This window comes from Ostrinia furnacalis, unplaced genomic scaffold, assembly GCF_004193835.3.
Source record: "Ostrinia furnacalis isolate ACB-3 unplaced genomic scaffold, ASM419383v2 OfSCF0641, whole genome shotgun sequence".
NCBI lineage: Eukaryota > Metazoa > Arthropoda > Insecta > Lepidoptera > Crambidae > Ostrinia > Ostrinia furnacalis.
The window spans coordinates 74,665-88,685 of record NW_021130880.1 but is presented as its reverse complement, the minus strand read 5'-3'; positions in this window follow the sequence as shown (position 1 = coordinate 88,685).

The window sequence follows — 14,021 nt, the reverse complement described above, 5'->3', positions numbered from 1 at the left end:
GGTATTTCCCACCAACATTCAATGAGGATCATTTCGATTTTTAGCTGTGAATGCAGATTTATAGGTCTAAGAAAACCTTAATATACAGTCCAAAAATTTTTGTTCTACGACAAAAATTGACCAAGTTATGGCCAAATTACTAAAAAAGTTCACTGACCGCCCGGCGCGGGAGCGATGACGTCACTATATCCGATCCGAACGCTGCCGGCGTACCTACTGCGTGGATAGAAATTATTTTTTTCTAGCCAAACTATCAGTTTTAGAGAAAAACTTGTTATGACATTTATTCATCAGAATAAAGTAAGCTATCGATAGGTATTTTTTTAAAATAGAAATTGTGAAAAATATCGCAAAAAATCCATACGCTCATACGATTCAATGGAACGCGGAGACGTGATTAGGGTCTCCGCGGTGGTATATTTGGCGATTTATTCAAATAAAGTGTTCATAAGTGTTGTTAGAGTCATATCTTCGTCCAAGTAAAATATAAAAATGTATAAGTATTAATTTATTTACTTCATTCAACAATAAGTATAGCTGAAGCAGATACACTCTGCCTAGGCTACAAGACATTGCTATGAAGATCATTTCGATGTACACGCAATACCTACCTGTTATTTAGTTTTTCTGAGTTAAACCGACGTACCTACCTATCTATTCGCCGTTCCCATGGGCGGGCCAGCTGCTCCCTCTTGGAAATCTATTTAATCTTAGCCTAGAAGCTGGGTATACTCCCCTGCCCCTCTCCTCTCCCCAGGTCATAAGCTGGGCATGACTTCCCCCTCGGCCAGAAGCTGGGTATGACTTACCCCCCCCCCAGGCCAGAAACTGGGTATTAGCATCATATTATGTATTATTATGTTCAATACAAACAATCATTAAGTTACACTTGGGTATGACTTATCCCCTCCCCCCCCCCCTCTAGGCCAGAAACTGGGTATTAGCACTCATATTATGTATTATTATGTTCAATACAAACAATCATAAAGTTACACTCACCCCAACCGCGTCTCCGCATTCCATCGAATCCTATAAAAATGTGGTTTTTGGACAAAGCGATACTTATTTTTCACAATTTTTATTTTAAAAAATTACTGGTCGAAGTGGTCGATAGGTTACTTTATTTTGATGAATAAATGTTATTAAAAGTTTTTTTCTAAAACTGATAGTTTAGCTGGAAAAAAATATTTTCCATCCCAATAGTACGCCGGCTGCGCTCGATTCGGATATAGTGACGTCACGCGGCCCTGCGTACGTTGACTTTTAGCGGCAAAAACGGCCTATGTTTGTTACTTAATATCTTCGTAAGTAATGGTCCAATTTGGATAATTCAAAAAGATATATCTTTCTTATGTCTTAAAGATTAACGTAGATACTAGTTTTATTGAATTTTCTACAACAGTACCTACTGATCCTCATTGACGCACTTTTTAAAACTGTCAAAACAAGACTCTCCCATAGATTTTGTATGGCAATACTAGCCAGTGACGTCACTATTTTGTCAACATGCACGTTTTCACCATCAATTCCTATTTTTAAGTGACCCCTAGGAAACAAAAATCCTGTTGTGTTACCATGGGGGTCACTTAAAAATTAGGGATTGATGGTGAAAACGGGCATCAAACTACTTTTTTCAACTACAATGCAACCAACAATCTTAATTGACAGGTAATTTAAAAATAATTAAGTTTTTAAGACCAGAATGAAGTGCCTTTTTAAAAAAGGTGTGCTTTAAAATCATTGGGGAGTGGTAGCAAATACCCACCACCACGGGCATAATAGTACTTTTATCTATCTCCATCTTTGTCACTTTTGTGATACCTACCTAATTTACCCAATACATTATGGTTTGACACGTAGAAAAGACCCAATTATTATAAATTAAAGATGACGAGTTTAGACTTTAATTATTTAGACTAAACTTATAAAAAGCAATGTAATGTTTTTAAATTACTTTGTGTTCTTACTGAAAATTTATTCAACTATTACTTTATGTAGGTACTGTAATATAATGTGAGTGATACAAGGGAGTAAACAAGAATGCTTTGTAATTAAATTACTTAAGAAATTGCACATAGATTTTTCCTTCAATAAAATGAACTTGCACCTACACCATTAAATAAGAAAGATTTAGGTCCGAGCAGTTCCTGATATAGTTTCATAAAGTTATCTGACGCAATGCTGATGATTCGGTGACAACTCCACAAGCTCCATCTGAGACCAGTGAAACCAAAGATTTTCTAATAAGTAGTTGAAAATAGTAATAGACTTTTTGGGAAGTGGTGAAAAAGGCACATCCTTATAATTACCTACTTATCTGTCCGAGAAAAAAATAATGTAGAAAACATTTTAGTAGGTATCAAAATAAATGTGTTTGTTGCTGTCATTTTTCAGCCACATCCGTGTCACAGGAGATAAGTGATGTTCAAGGAAATCTTATTAATTAATTATTTACTACTTGACTACTACGAAAATAATATTATGTATTAAAAAGTATTTTTACGTACCACATAAATATCTGATAAATTCTGTTCCCTGTTAAAAACAAGGCAGACAAAGATGACTGAATTTATTCCGCCACTGTAGCATCATCTGATACATTGTCCCGATCCTGAAGCAGTAGTTGCTATAATTTACAAATATTCACTATAAAGGTTATTAAACCTTCTTTTTGTCACCTTTCATATGCTTTGCAATGGAGGGAAGTCGAAGCTTAACTTCGAACTCCTCCTAGTATGTTCTTCTGATTAATTTCGTTGCGGGTCCAATGACAGTTTAACTTTCCCCTGGAAGAAAATTGACCTTCATTGGTTGTTTTTTTATGGCGGTCAAGCTGTAGATCCTGGCTACACAGGAGTTGCAGTGGTGGGACCGAGAGGTGGGAATAGTCCCGTATATGAAAAACATTTCAATTTTCTATATAAAATATCTGCATTTCGTCAATGAAAGCGAGTTAGAGCTGAAAAGAAGCAGTGCTAGAATTGAAACTTAGTCAGTCCTCTTTCTTCTTCTTCGTCGCTACACTCTTTCCAGAGTGGTCGTGGTCGTCAGGTCCGGTGGCAAGCCTCACAATCCGTCGCCATTCCTCCCGCACTGCAGCCTTTCTTGTGCACTCGTGGAGTGGACCATTGAGTGCGGTTTTGACCTGGTCTGTCCAGCGGATGGGCGACCTGCCGCGTGCTCTTTCTTACGTAATAGTTTAAAACTTTACATCGTTTTAACGGAAATAAATGAGATTTGCTTTACATATTGGGTACTCAATTAAAAGTGGTTTCATCATCTATCACATTTAATTAGCGTAGATCAAAAAGTTTGTGTTTCAACAGAGGTTCAAGTGTGAAATAAATAATTAACAATATCAGGGCGGGTCAGGCCACGTTCGCTATCGCAAATATTTCAAATCATGTGATTCACAGATCTTTTATTCAACGAGGTTATCAGAAAAAGAGGTTAATGAAATACGTGGTGTGGCGTGTAAATAGCCACACCAGGCGGGATCTTAATCGGAAGTCCAAATTACGTTTCCCAAATAATTTTGCCTGCAGAGGAGAAATAGTTGGTCCCACTAACCTCTGAGCCAATCTCGGGTCGGGGTTCCGTCAGCTCGACCACCGCTGGCACCGGGACACTCCGGAATGAAGATGGATCGGCTTCACTTCCCCTGCAGGGGGTTCGGGTCACGAGCAATTTGTGCTTTGAATGCGCAGGTAATTTGCGTAGATGCGTTGTGTGCGTTATGATGCGATTTGCGGGAGATAAAAGTGCGGTTTTTTTACTCGCGAGACTGCGAAGATATGCGTTGCGATAAAGTTTTAACGGTGAAGGTGTCAAAAAAAGAATATATTTAAGCTCGACGTTCAGAGACGCCAAGAATGTCCACAGAGATGTGGAAACCAAACAGTTTTCTACCTGCAGACAAAACTATTTGGGAATTAAAAATAAAAATTAAACTATGCGTAGCTACATCTGCGTAACCAATACGTTTTTTCGTTCGTTTCATTTTTTGCCCTATAAGATATGGTAATGTAGCATCTTGAATAAGCTAACTTTGATTTTTGGGAATATTCGTTTCACGTATAAAAATGCCAGCCACGCGAAGTTTTTGTAATCAGTTACATAAATTGACTTGACCAGAATCCAACCTGGGACTTCTGTACTGACTGTGCCACAGACTGAACTACGGTTTTTAATCACCACTCGCAAAAATATCAAAGGAAATTTTATAAAAATTTCCAGTATTCACTCGTCGTTAATTAAAGTTATTTTAATTAAAGTAACAGAAAAGAGATTACTACGCAGTAACACACTTACATTAAAGTGACCTCCTTATTAATGTTCATACGATCAGTTAATTATTATTTATTTTGGCAATTATGTGCCATTTTATTACATAATTAAAAGCTTGCGTGCGCGTGCTCAACGCGTGTTAAACTATAACGAAACGATATTAATAAACTTATTATAATACTACTTTTTATCAGCGTAAAAATCTTACGTATTGTAAACTTACTATGATAAAAGTACGTAGGTAACTACACTGACTGCCTATTAATTTATCGTAAAATATTACAAAAACGCGTGTATGCGCATGCAAGCTGATAACATACGCACAGCACACGGGTGACGCACTGAAAATCACAAAATACAAGGCGAGAGTGAATAGGCACTTACAGGGCAGATATGTACCACTAGACTGCATCCCACTTAACATCAGGTGCGATTATGGTCAAATAACTAGGTACCTTGGTATGCATAAAAACAATCTTATTACAAAATACTTAAAGTGTTCTTTCGAGTATTAGAATAATGTCTGTCTATTCGTGAATAAACTCATAGAAGAGATTTTATGCAGTTTTCATCAAAAGATATCCTCGCGAGTGAAGCTTCAGGCAAAAGTTACTCATACATAAATATTCAAATCAAATCATATATTCAGTAAGTAAGTAGGTACCTAACCGCGTGGTCTAGTCGAAAGAAATTGTGCTGTAATTTCGACTTACTTACTTCATCATCGAAATAAGCACTGCCAATTTTTTTCTATAGAAAGTCAGTTGCTTACATTGGAGTAGGAATAATTTATTGTCTTTCAAATGATGTTGAAAGAAAAAACCTTCCACTGTTTAACCGCGTGACCCTCGTAGGCGGAGGTAGCAACAATTTTAATTACAAACAAACAGATAAACACCATTTGTTCTCGGTTAGGTATTTGTAAAAATACTCATGAGTAGTAGTAGTGCTGAACAGTTGGCTTCGTGCGAAAAGAGATCAGTAGGACCATTGCACGCGAAAAGAACGAATCGAATTATCAAAACTTGATATAAGTAGGTATTTACTCCAAATAAAAAAAAATAAGTAGAATGAACCTTTTAGGCCCAGAACAGACGGTGAAACGCAACTGCAACGAAACTGCAACTGCTAGTTACTTTTGAGTTGCATCTAAGTTTCTGCCATAGCGTCCGTTGAGAGATCACACATGACGCGACCAGTTTGAAACTTTCAGTTTCAGTTTCATTCATCAGAATCATCAGAAAGTTGCAGTATCGTCGCAGTTGCGTTTCACCGTCTGTTCTGGGCCTTAGTATTGGAATTGCCAATCTTAATCTAAATTAGGAGTACTGGGCAGGCACATAGCTCGTAGAACTGATGGCCGCTAGGGCAGAAAAGTTCTCAACCACGGACCGGAAAACATGAACATCCGGGGAGGCTTTTTTTTTTAGCAGTGGAAGGCATTTGGTTGACTAAGGACGAAACCTTTTGGTTTATTATCCCTGTCACGAACGAAACGCTGTTTTTTTTTGTAAATAATTCGATAATAATTTCGAGTTAATTCATGCGAATTAGTTCTACTTCTATAAGTTCAAGATTTTCGCTTGACAGACAAGATTTTGTTAAATTAATAAGTTTAATGAAGAACGCCAGTAGTAAACGCACATTTTATGGTATTTTATGGACCCAAAGGCGCTCTAGGCTCTCATTATTTTCGTAATATTGTAACGTGGTCTGTCTGTTCCCCGCGTGCTGTGGTCAGCGAAATGATATCGGGGGTGAACAAACTCGTGAACCTGGGACCTGAGCAACAGCCACTAATTGGGGCAACCGGCCCAACGGCCAGATACGTCCTGACCTTTACCCACTCCATAGAATCTTACAATCCATAAAAACCCTAGCTTATCTAATGCGCAGATACTACCTAACTAGTAGTTCTTTGCCAATTTGGAAAATATCTCTTTAAAAATAAAAATATACGGTTTTACATTCTGAACACTTGCCTACTCCAAGCCACATGGTCTAGCTAAAAGTCTAGTCTAGAACCATACTTAATGAATGGATTATTTGAACATGAAACTGCACTGAACTGCTTACAATGACACAGTAGGTAGGTTAGTCTTGCATACCTGCCTTGTCTAGCATAAAAAAAAAAGTGATAAAATGTGGATTTGTACGATGCGCAGCGGCACTAAGCCTACCTCTACCTAGTGTTAGTTTCTAATTCCTAAGTCACGTCACGCTTTTCAACCGACTTCAAAAAAAGGAGGAGGTTCTCAATTCGACCCGTATGTTTTTTTTTTTCTATGTTTGTTACGCGATAACTCCCTCAATTATGAACCGATTTGAACAAATCTTTTTTCGGCGTATCGGTAATACCTCAAGGGTGGTCCCATTTAAATTTAATAATAAAAAAAACAACCCCCAAGGGTGGAAAATTGGGGATGAACTTTTTTATATTTCCTAATCGGCGGAGATATTGCGTAATATCTCCGCCGATTATGAACCAATTTGAACGATTATTTTTTTGTTGAATAGGTATTATTTGTTATTTGAAGTCGGTTTTTTTTTTAAAGTTATAATTATTCTATAGGTAGAGTCCTCCACTTCACAACGGAGGGAAGTCGAACCTTAACTTCGAACTCCTCCTAGTTCTTCTATTTAATTTTGTTGCGGGTCCAATGACAGTATATACCTTTCCCTCGGGACAAACTGATCTTCACTGGTTGGGTTATTGGCGGTCAAGCTGTAGATCCTGGCTACACAGGAGTTGTGGGAACGAGGGGTGGGAATAGTCCCATTTATAGGTAGAGCCCTGTTTCTCCACTTTTAAAAAGAAAAGGAGGGTCTAGAGTAGTAACTTAAGTCAATACCCAGTTACTATTCTGATGCATTATTTTATTTTATGACCGGCACCAATCTATGTTGGCATTGGCAACCAAATCTGACTGCATTAAATTCATGACGTCAAATAAATCAAAGCATGGTAATCATGGTTGTTTCCACGCGACCTTATCGAGCTTTACCTACAATTACCTGTAACATTATGCAATTCTATGCCGCTAAATGTAATGCAAGTTAGGATTACGTCACGGAAGATCAACGATATCGTACAGTCGATTACAATTACAGAGTTTTTATTCAACTGTCAAGGAGTGGAATTCCCGGCCATCCTGTGTGTCCCTTCGCACCACGAAGAGAAGTTTGGGAACACAGGATTCAGGATGGCCGGGAATTCTCCGAGGCCTTCCAGACACGTGTTAACAGAGCAATCTTTTGGAAAGCTCCCACTCCAATAGAAAGAAAGATACATTTATTACAATGGACATCACACAAATACAGGCAATTACATAGACATGACAGTGGCACATAATAATGGAAGAAGAAAAAAAACATAAAAACAAGAGTAAACTGAGCAGTGCCAATACGAGTAGGTACGTGTAGTATATCTGCACCACTGGATTGTGTCAAGAGCAAGCTTTATTTCAAAAAGTTCACTGTTGCTCAAAATGGGGTGGAGTGGAAGAAAGTGATTGACGTTTTGCTTAATAAACACAAGAGGCTTCATAAAATGCATTCGCAAGATGGTAGGGAAGGAATAAGAAAAGAAACGTCATATGTAAATGATCAGATTCTGAACCGCTTCCTAGCGATAATACCTCAAATTGTGCCTTTTAGATTGTGTAGGTATAACTTGTTTGTTAAGTAAGTAACTAGTTCTCTTATGTTGTGCACAAGAGACTAGAGAGCATAGAATTCTATCTACTTAGTTCAGAAAAAAATTTCAAGCGTTTATTTAAATTATCACGATTAATCAAAAGCATTTTAAAGAAATAGAATTTGCCCCCGCCTGTACACCATGGTCACGAGCTAAGTAACAGTTATCGCGGGCGATACGCGAACAATGGTGCGGCGGGTGTAAGGTCCCATGGCCATGGTGTGAGGTGTCCCATGCGCGCGGTGCGTGATCGCACTGCGACTGCCGTGGATTGGACGTTCTATGGTTGTTTTATGGGCATGGAATAACACACCAGAGAAATATAGCTAGGTTATTCCAGCCAATGGGAGTTCACTTCTAGACATAAGCACTTGAAACTAAGTTCTTGAATAAAATTAAGTAAGTATTAGTGTTTTAAATAGTATCTTGAAGGACAACAGTCATGTTGCATTGTACTTTTTGAAGGGCTTCATTAAAGGAAGAGGTTCTAAATTGTTTTGTTAACTCTTGGGTTTAATTTAACTTTTGTTTTGTTTTAACGTCTTGTAAACAACATTTAAATTAGAATTGTAACAAAATTATCAACAAAATTAGCTTTAAATAGCTGTTTTGTTTTGAAATGTTCAACAGTTGCAATAAATATAATTACAACAGTTCTAGAGAAAAATATAATGACATTTAATTGTAATAACAATACAGATAGAGGCAACAAAACAAAGTTATCTTTCATAATAATAGGGACCTGTGTAACAGGGCAACAAACGTATTATTAATCCGGATTTATAAAAACTCTAACAAACAATATACAGCCAATTCGAAGTACTAACTATAACTCGTAAAAAAAGTTTTTTAAAGTGTCATACATCAGATAAAAGCTTCCCGTCGTTCCAAGAATCCAATATTTCACGGAAGTAACGACCCTGCTTTATGGGTTTAGGGATACCACCATATCACCGGTAGTAAACGTCAATTATAAAGTCGCTCGTAAAATTAAACACGTCCCTTTAATGCGACTAGTAAAATTTCAAACTTATAACTATGAAATTACAATGAAGGGATTATATATTCTTTACGGATTTTACTGCTTTCGTTGAATTTAAAACCTCACATACCTACTTAGGCTGGATTGCACCATCTAACTTTAAGTATAACAGACGTCAAAAGTCTGTCAAACTCCTTACAAAAACATCGGTTATGGTAATAGTTACCGTTACAGTAAGATGGTGAAACTCGGCCTTAATATTTAAGTAATACAAATTTTAAAGAAGGTCGAATATAAATCGATATAGTAGAACTTTTACTCTGCCGATGACTAGTGGTAGAGTTACATTTTGACAGACAGACTTACTTACTTTTTTCAAAACTTTCAAACTTTTAAGTAACTAGGTAAGTATATTTACTGTTATAATTTGCACAGCCTATTTTCTCAGCTTGGCCTGTAGTTGACTGGTAGAGAATGCCACCTGTCGTTAAGTCCGCCACCGTACAGTGTTTATGTGCAATAAGTATAAATAATTAATATTGTCTGCTTTAGTTTCCTGACTACGACAGTTCCGCGGGTTGTTTGACCTCCATTATTAGTAAATATGCATCATCTCTGCTATTTTTATAAGTGCAAAGTACAGTGCGTTTGTCCTTCTGAGGTTATCTTGTGCATTCAATAAAATATTATTATTTACTTCTTTTAATGAGGTCGATGTGAGTGAGAGTAGTGGGGCCGAGAGCTGGAGGAACTTATGACTAACTATTTTTTTAAGTTTTAAGGAAGGTGGTAAAAGGTAAACTTTTACCAAAGGAGCAAAATCATCAGACAGGCTTTAAGCATGTAACATTGGGGCCTTCTTCTTTCATGTTCAACTCATGACTAAAGTAACTGGGGTTTAATTTTACGATCTGACTCTTCAGAGGGAGAGATGGAATTTTCAAATCACGTAGGTAGATCAGCAATATGTCCTTCATGTTTGAGAAAGAGCCACAATATGAAGGAGACTTCCCAAGATTTCTCCCATGTACAGTCGCGGAATGAAAAGGTTCGTCACCTTAGTGTCGGCTTGCAGTAGGTACTGTAAGAGTCAAACCTGCCAACATAACCGTGCAAGAAACAGTGCTGCTAACATTTAAATAAATATGACGTTTGCTAACGAATAAGGTTTTGCTTGTTTATTTTTCCATCCCATCAGTGCAATGTTACAAAATGTAGTTTTTTTTATTTAATAGGTAATGGCAGGTTGAACCAACAAGAAGGTTTTAGTTTATCAATCATAATAATCTTCTTGACAAGTTAAATCGTCAAACAACTTTGATCTGAATAATTTTGAACTTTACTGACGAACAGTTAAAGATTATTTTCTCTAACTCGAGATTATTCTGTAACATAGTTCCAAAAGGTAATATGTGCTCGCGATTCGTTGAAGGAATTAATTTGAAAACTGACGAACCTTTTCATTCCGTGACTGTACATTTAAACTTTTATTTTATACAACTCTCATTTCCCTGCTATATGTACATCTTCTTAGCAATAAAACCATCTGAAATTGCGCTATACCGATTTTACATTTATTGTACTTACTTGTTGGTGTACATTATTATAACCTATCTATCTATCAACATCCTCCACAACATAAAGGTATGACTTCGTAGCCGACTGAACGCAGCAGCAGCAGACGACGTGTCGTGGCGACACCACTGGTTTCTATGTATTTCAGTGAAATAGAAGTCGTCTGAAAGTATTTCTATGAAATACATAGAACGTGACATGTCGCGGCGACACGTCGTCTGCTGCTGCTGCGAGCAGTCGGCCACGAAATTATACCATAAAAACTTAGTTGCAACTAAACTGTCACTCATTGGCCTTGCCGTCATCACAAATTGGCGCGTCGTTCGGTGACAGCCAGCCTCCCAACCTCCGATAAATCACCAAATTTGGGTTTGTCACGCGTCGCGATAAGGGGTCACACGGCACACCCGGCAGGCGTGAATAAGATTAATGAACTATAGATAATGAGCCACTGGATAGGTATAGCCCATCGCAAAGAAGGATGGGTCTTGGGCAAGTGAAGTGACTCAAGCTACGAGCGTTTCTCGGGATCAAGATTGGCTTTTTTCGGACAAACCGTCTACAGTAGAAAGAACATGTGAGTAGCACGAGAACATCTCTTCTTGTCGAGTCGACAACAAACCTACACAGTGTCAGCCCAAAACTCCGCTACAAGAGTGGCGTTGTCAGCAGCATTCATTAAATCCTCCTGCGTGCAGTTGAACACGAAAAGATACATAGAACATGAAAAGATAGAAGCAAGAAAAGGGAAGTGAGCCATGCCACCACGTTAACTCATAGACAGTGAGTCATTGGTCGCGTAGTGAATGCAGGAGCTAGAGAGAGATGCAAAGCTCTACTGAAATTCTCTGAAATAAACGACCCGATCCGTTTGTACACCTTACAATATTTTACATAGTTGGTAAACTTAGTAAAAAAACGTAGCGCTTTTCGTCTCTTTTATAATTCATCCAGTCATGATTCGTGACGTCGTCTCTACCTATCTTCAAACCACATGGTGAATAGGCATCTACGAGGCAGACTGAAGCGTTGCGTCATGTCACTTTTACACGTTCAGTACACATGATGAACAGGCATCTTTGAGGACCAGACGTTTGCGTCACATGTAACTTTTAACGTTCAGTTGGGGTGACAATGTCAAGAGCGAAATTAACAATTAAATTGCTATTTTTAGCGTTTTTACAACTCAAAAATAGCCTTACAATTTTGCTCTTTTTGATCTCTGAATGCTAATACTTCCGTGTCGAAAATAGAACTTGACTTTGTACTACAAGTAAGTAAAACAAAAATACTAAGTAAGTGTCCGAAGCAAAACAAAATTGTAGCGTAGTAAGTAGCGTGTATCGCTATCAGGCGCGCGACACGCGGTGATAACCGCATTCACGGAGAAAAAATCCACTTGACGAGTGCAAAGAATAGGCAAAGACTGTTCTGGAGAAGATACTGGGTTCTGTAGGTCTTCTTTCTCTTAAAAAGTGCCAATTTTGGCGCTTAAATTGGTCAGTTCTTGCTGATAAGGTAAATGAGTGAGTACTCTTGACGAAAGAGACACAGATATGTCGCGAAGAAGATTAGTATCTTGACAGTCATCTTACTTACTCTTGAAAAAAAGTTTGTCAAGTGACTTTCAGGGCGTGAGAAGCATCGATTTTTCATCGCAATTATTATTAGTTACCAAGTTTGTGGAAATCCTTGGGGGAGGCCTTTGTCCAGCAGTGTACGTCTTTCGGCTGAAACGAACGAACGAACGAACCAAGTTTCTTCTATACTACATAAAATATGAAAGTCTTGGGGAGCCAGAAAGGAAATCGACTTCAAATGCTTAAAAGTCATCACGAAAATGAAGAAAATACCAAAGAAGCTTAATTTCATAATGCACGCTGCCTATAATATGTAGTGGCTTTGCATAAAAGATGGCGTTCTTCCGACTTTGAAAACGAAAATTTCAGTCTTTAAATAAAAACTGATGTTAGGTACTTCGTTCTACCCTGGTGCTCTCAACAATTGCCTGTTGTGTATTACCAAAGAATACTATGAATAAGTATATTAGTACCTAAAATAAGAATGAACCGTGAAAAAATTCCGCGTTGGCCTTTGACTTTCTATGCCAGAAATAATTAATGACGTAACACCACGGAAGTCTTGATCACTACACACTTGACTGAAATTACCCCTAAATTAACGGTCATGCGCTTCTTTTTTGGGTTCCACGATAAACGAATAGGAACCGCTAATCAAATCCAAATACATTTTTTTATATTAGGGATTTGTTTGAACAAGCATCTAATAAGTGTCTTTTGTTTTTATGTCTTCAGGAACAGGTTAGAACCGAATTAGAAGAATGATCACAGGCATTTTAAGTAGGCATAGATAGTGTACAGATGACGTTAATCATGAGAAAGTTAGAAAATAATATAGAAGGTGTTGGTGAGTATAATTAAGATTCAAGAGGTCCTATTACTTTACATTACATAACTAAGCTTCTTAAGTGGACAAGTGTAAGCATTATTAATTACTAGCTTTCCGCCCGCGGCTTCGCCCGCGTGGAATTTTGTCTGTCACAGAAAAACATTATCGCGCGCGTCCCTTTTTCAAAAACTGGGATAAACACTATCCAATGTCCTTTCCCGGGACTCAAACTATCTCTATGCCAAATTTCATTAAAATCGGTTCCGTGGTTTAGGCGTGAAAGCAAGACAGACAGACAGACAGAGTTATTTTCACATTTATAATATTAGTATAGAAGTATAGACTAGTATAGATTTAGCCATTATGCAAAAGGCTAGTAGGTACATTTTGGGTATTTCACAACAACAACATACCAAACCAAGGTGTAGGTAGATTATGAACTTATTTTGGTTGGCTGAACTATCATGGTGACAAACGTAGATAGCCTCGATTATGGACTAACTGATCTATCCTTTGCCACTCTCAGAACCGCGATGAGCCATGAAACATTCAAACAAATTGTCAAAGTTACGTTTCTCAACTTTGTGGGCAGTCCGAATACTGAAGAGAATCCTGATTTGACACTTAAGGAGAGTTCTTCATAGCCTTCAACTATGTTACTTATGAACTACTTAATAAGAAGAATCAGTGAAATAACTTAAAAAAATAGTAATAATTACATCGTCTGCCCTGCGCAGAAAAATAGTAGCCTGAATGCTGGTCACGAATTCAACCTTTTACGAGTATTTTTCAGACAAACTCAATTTTATTAACTTTCTGTAAGGGGTGTTTCTAATCCTGAAATAATAAAATTGAACTTGGGTAGGTAGTTTGTAGTGTGGGAGTGGAACCCACTCGAAACACGAGCATACCTTCCTATATACATGATATGTACCTTAGCACGAGGAGCCGGGACCATTAGTAATTTGTGCAATACATGACTATTATTCTTCATTATCTCCCTGTTAGGGTTGTATTGATAAGTGATTAATCACTGGCTATAAAGAAAGACCCTACCCTAAAACTAAGTAA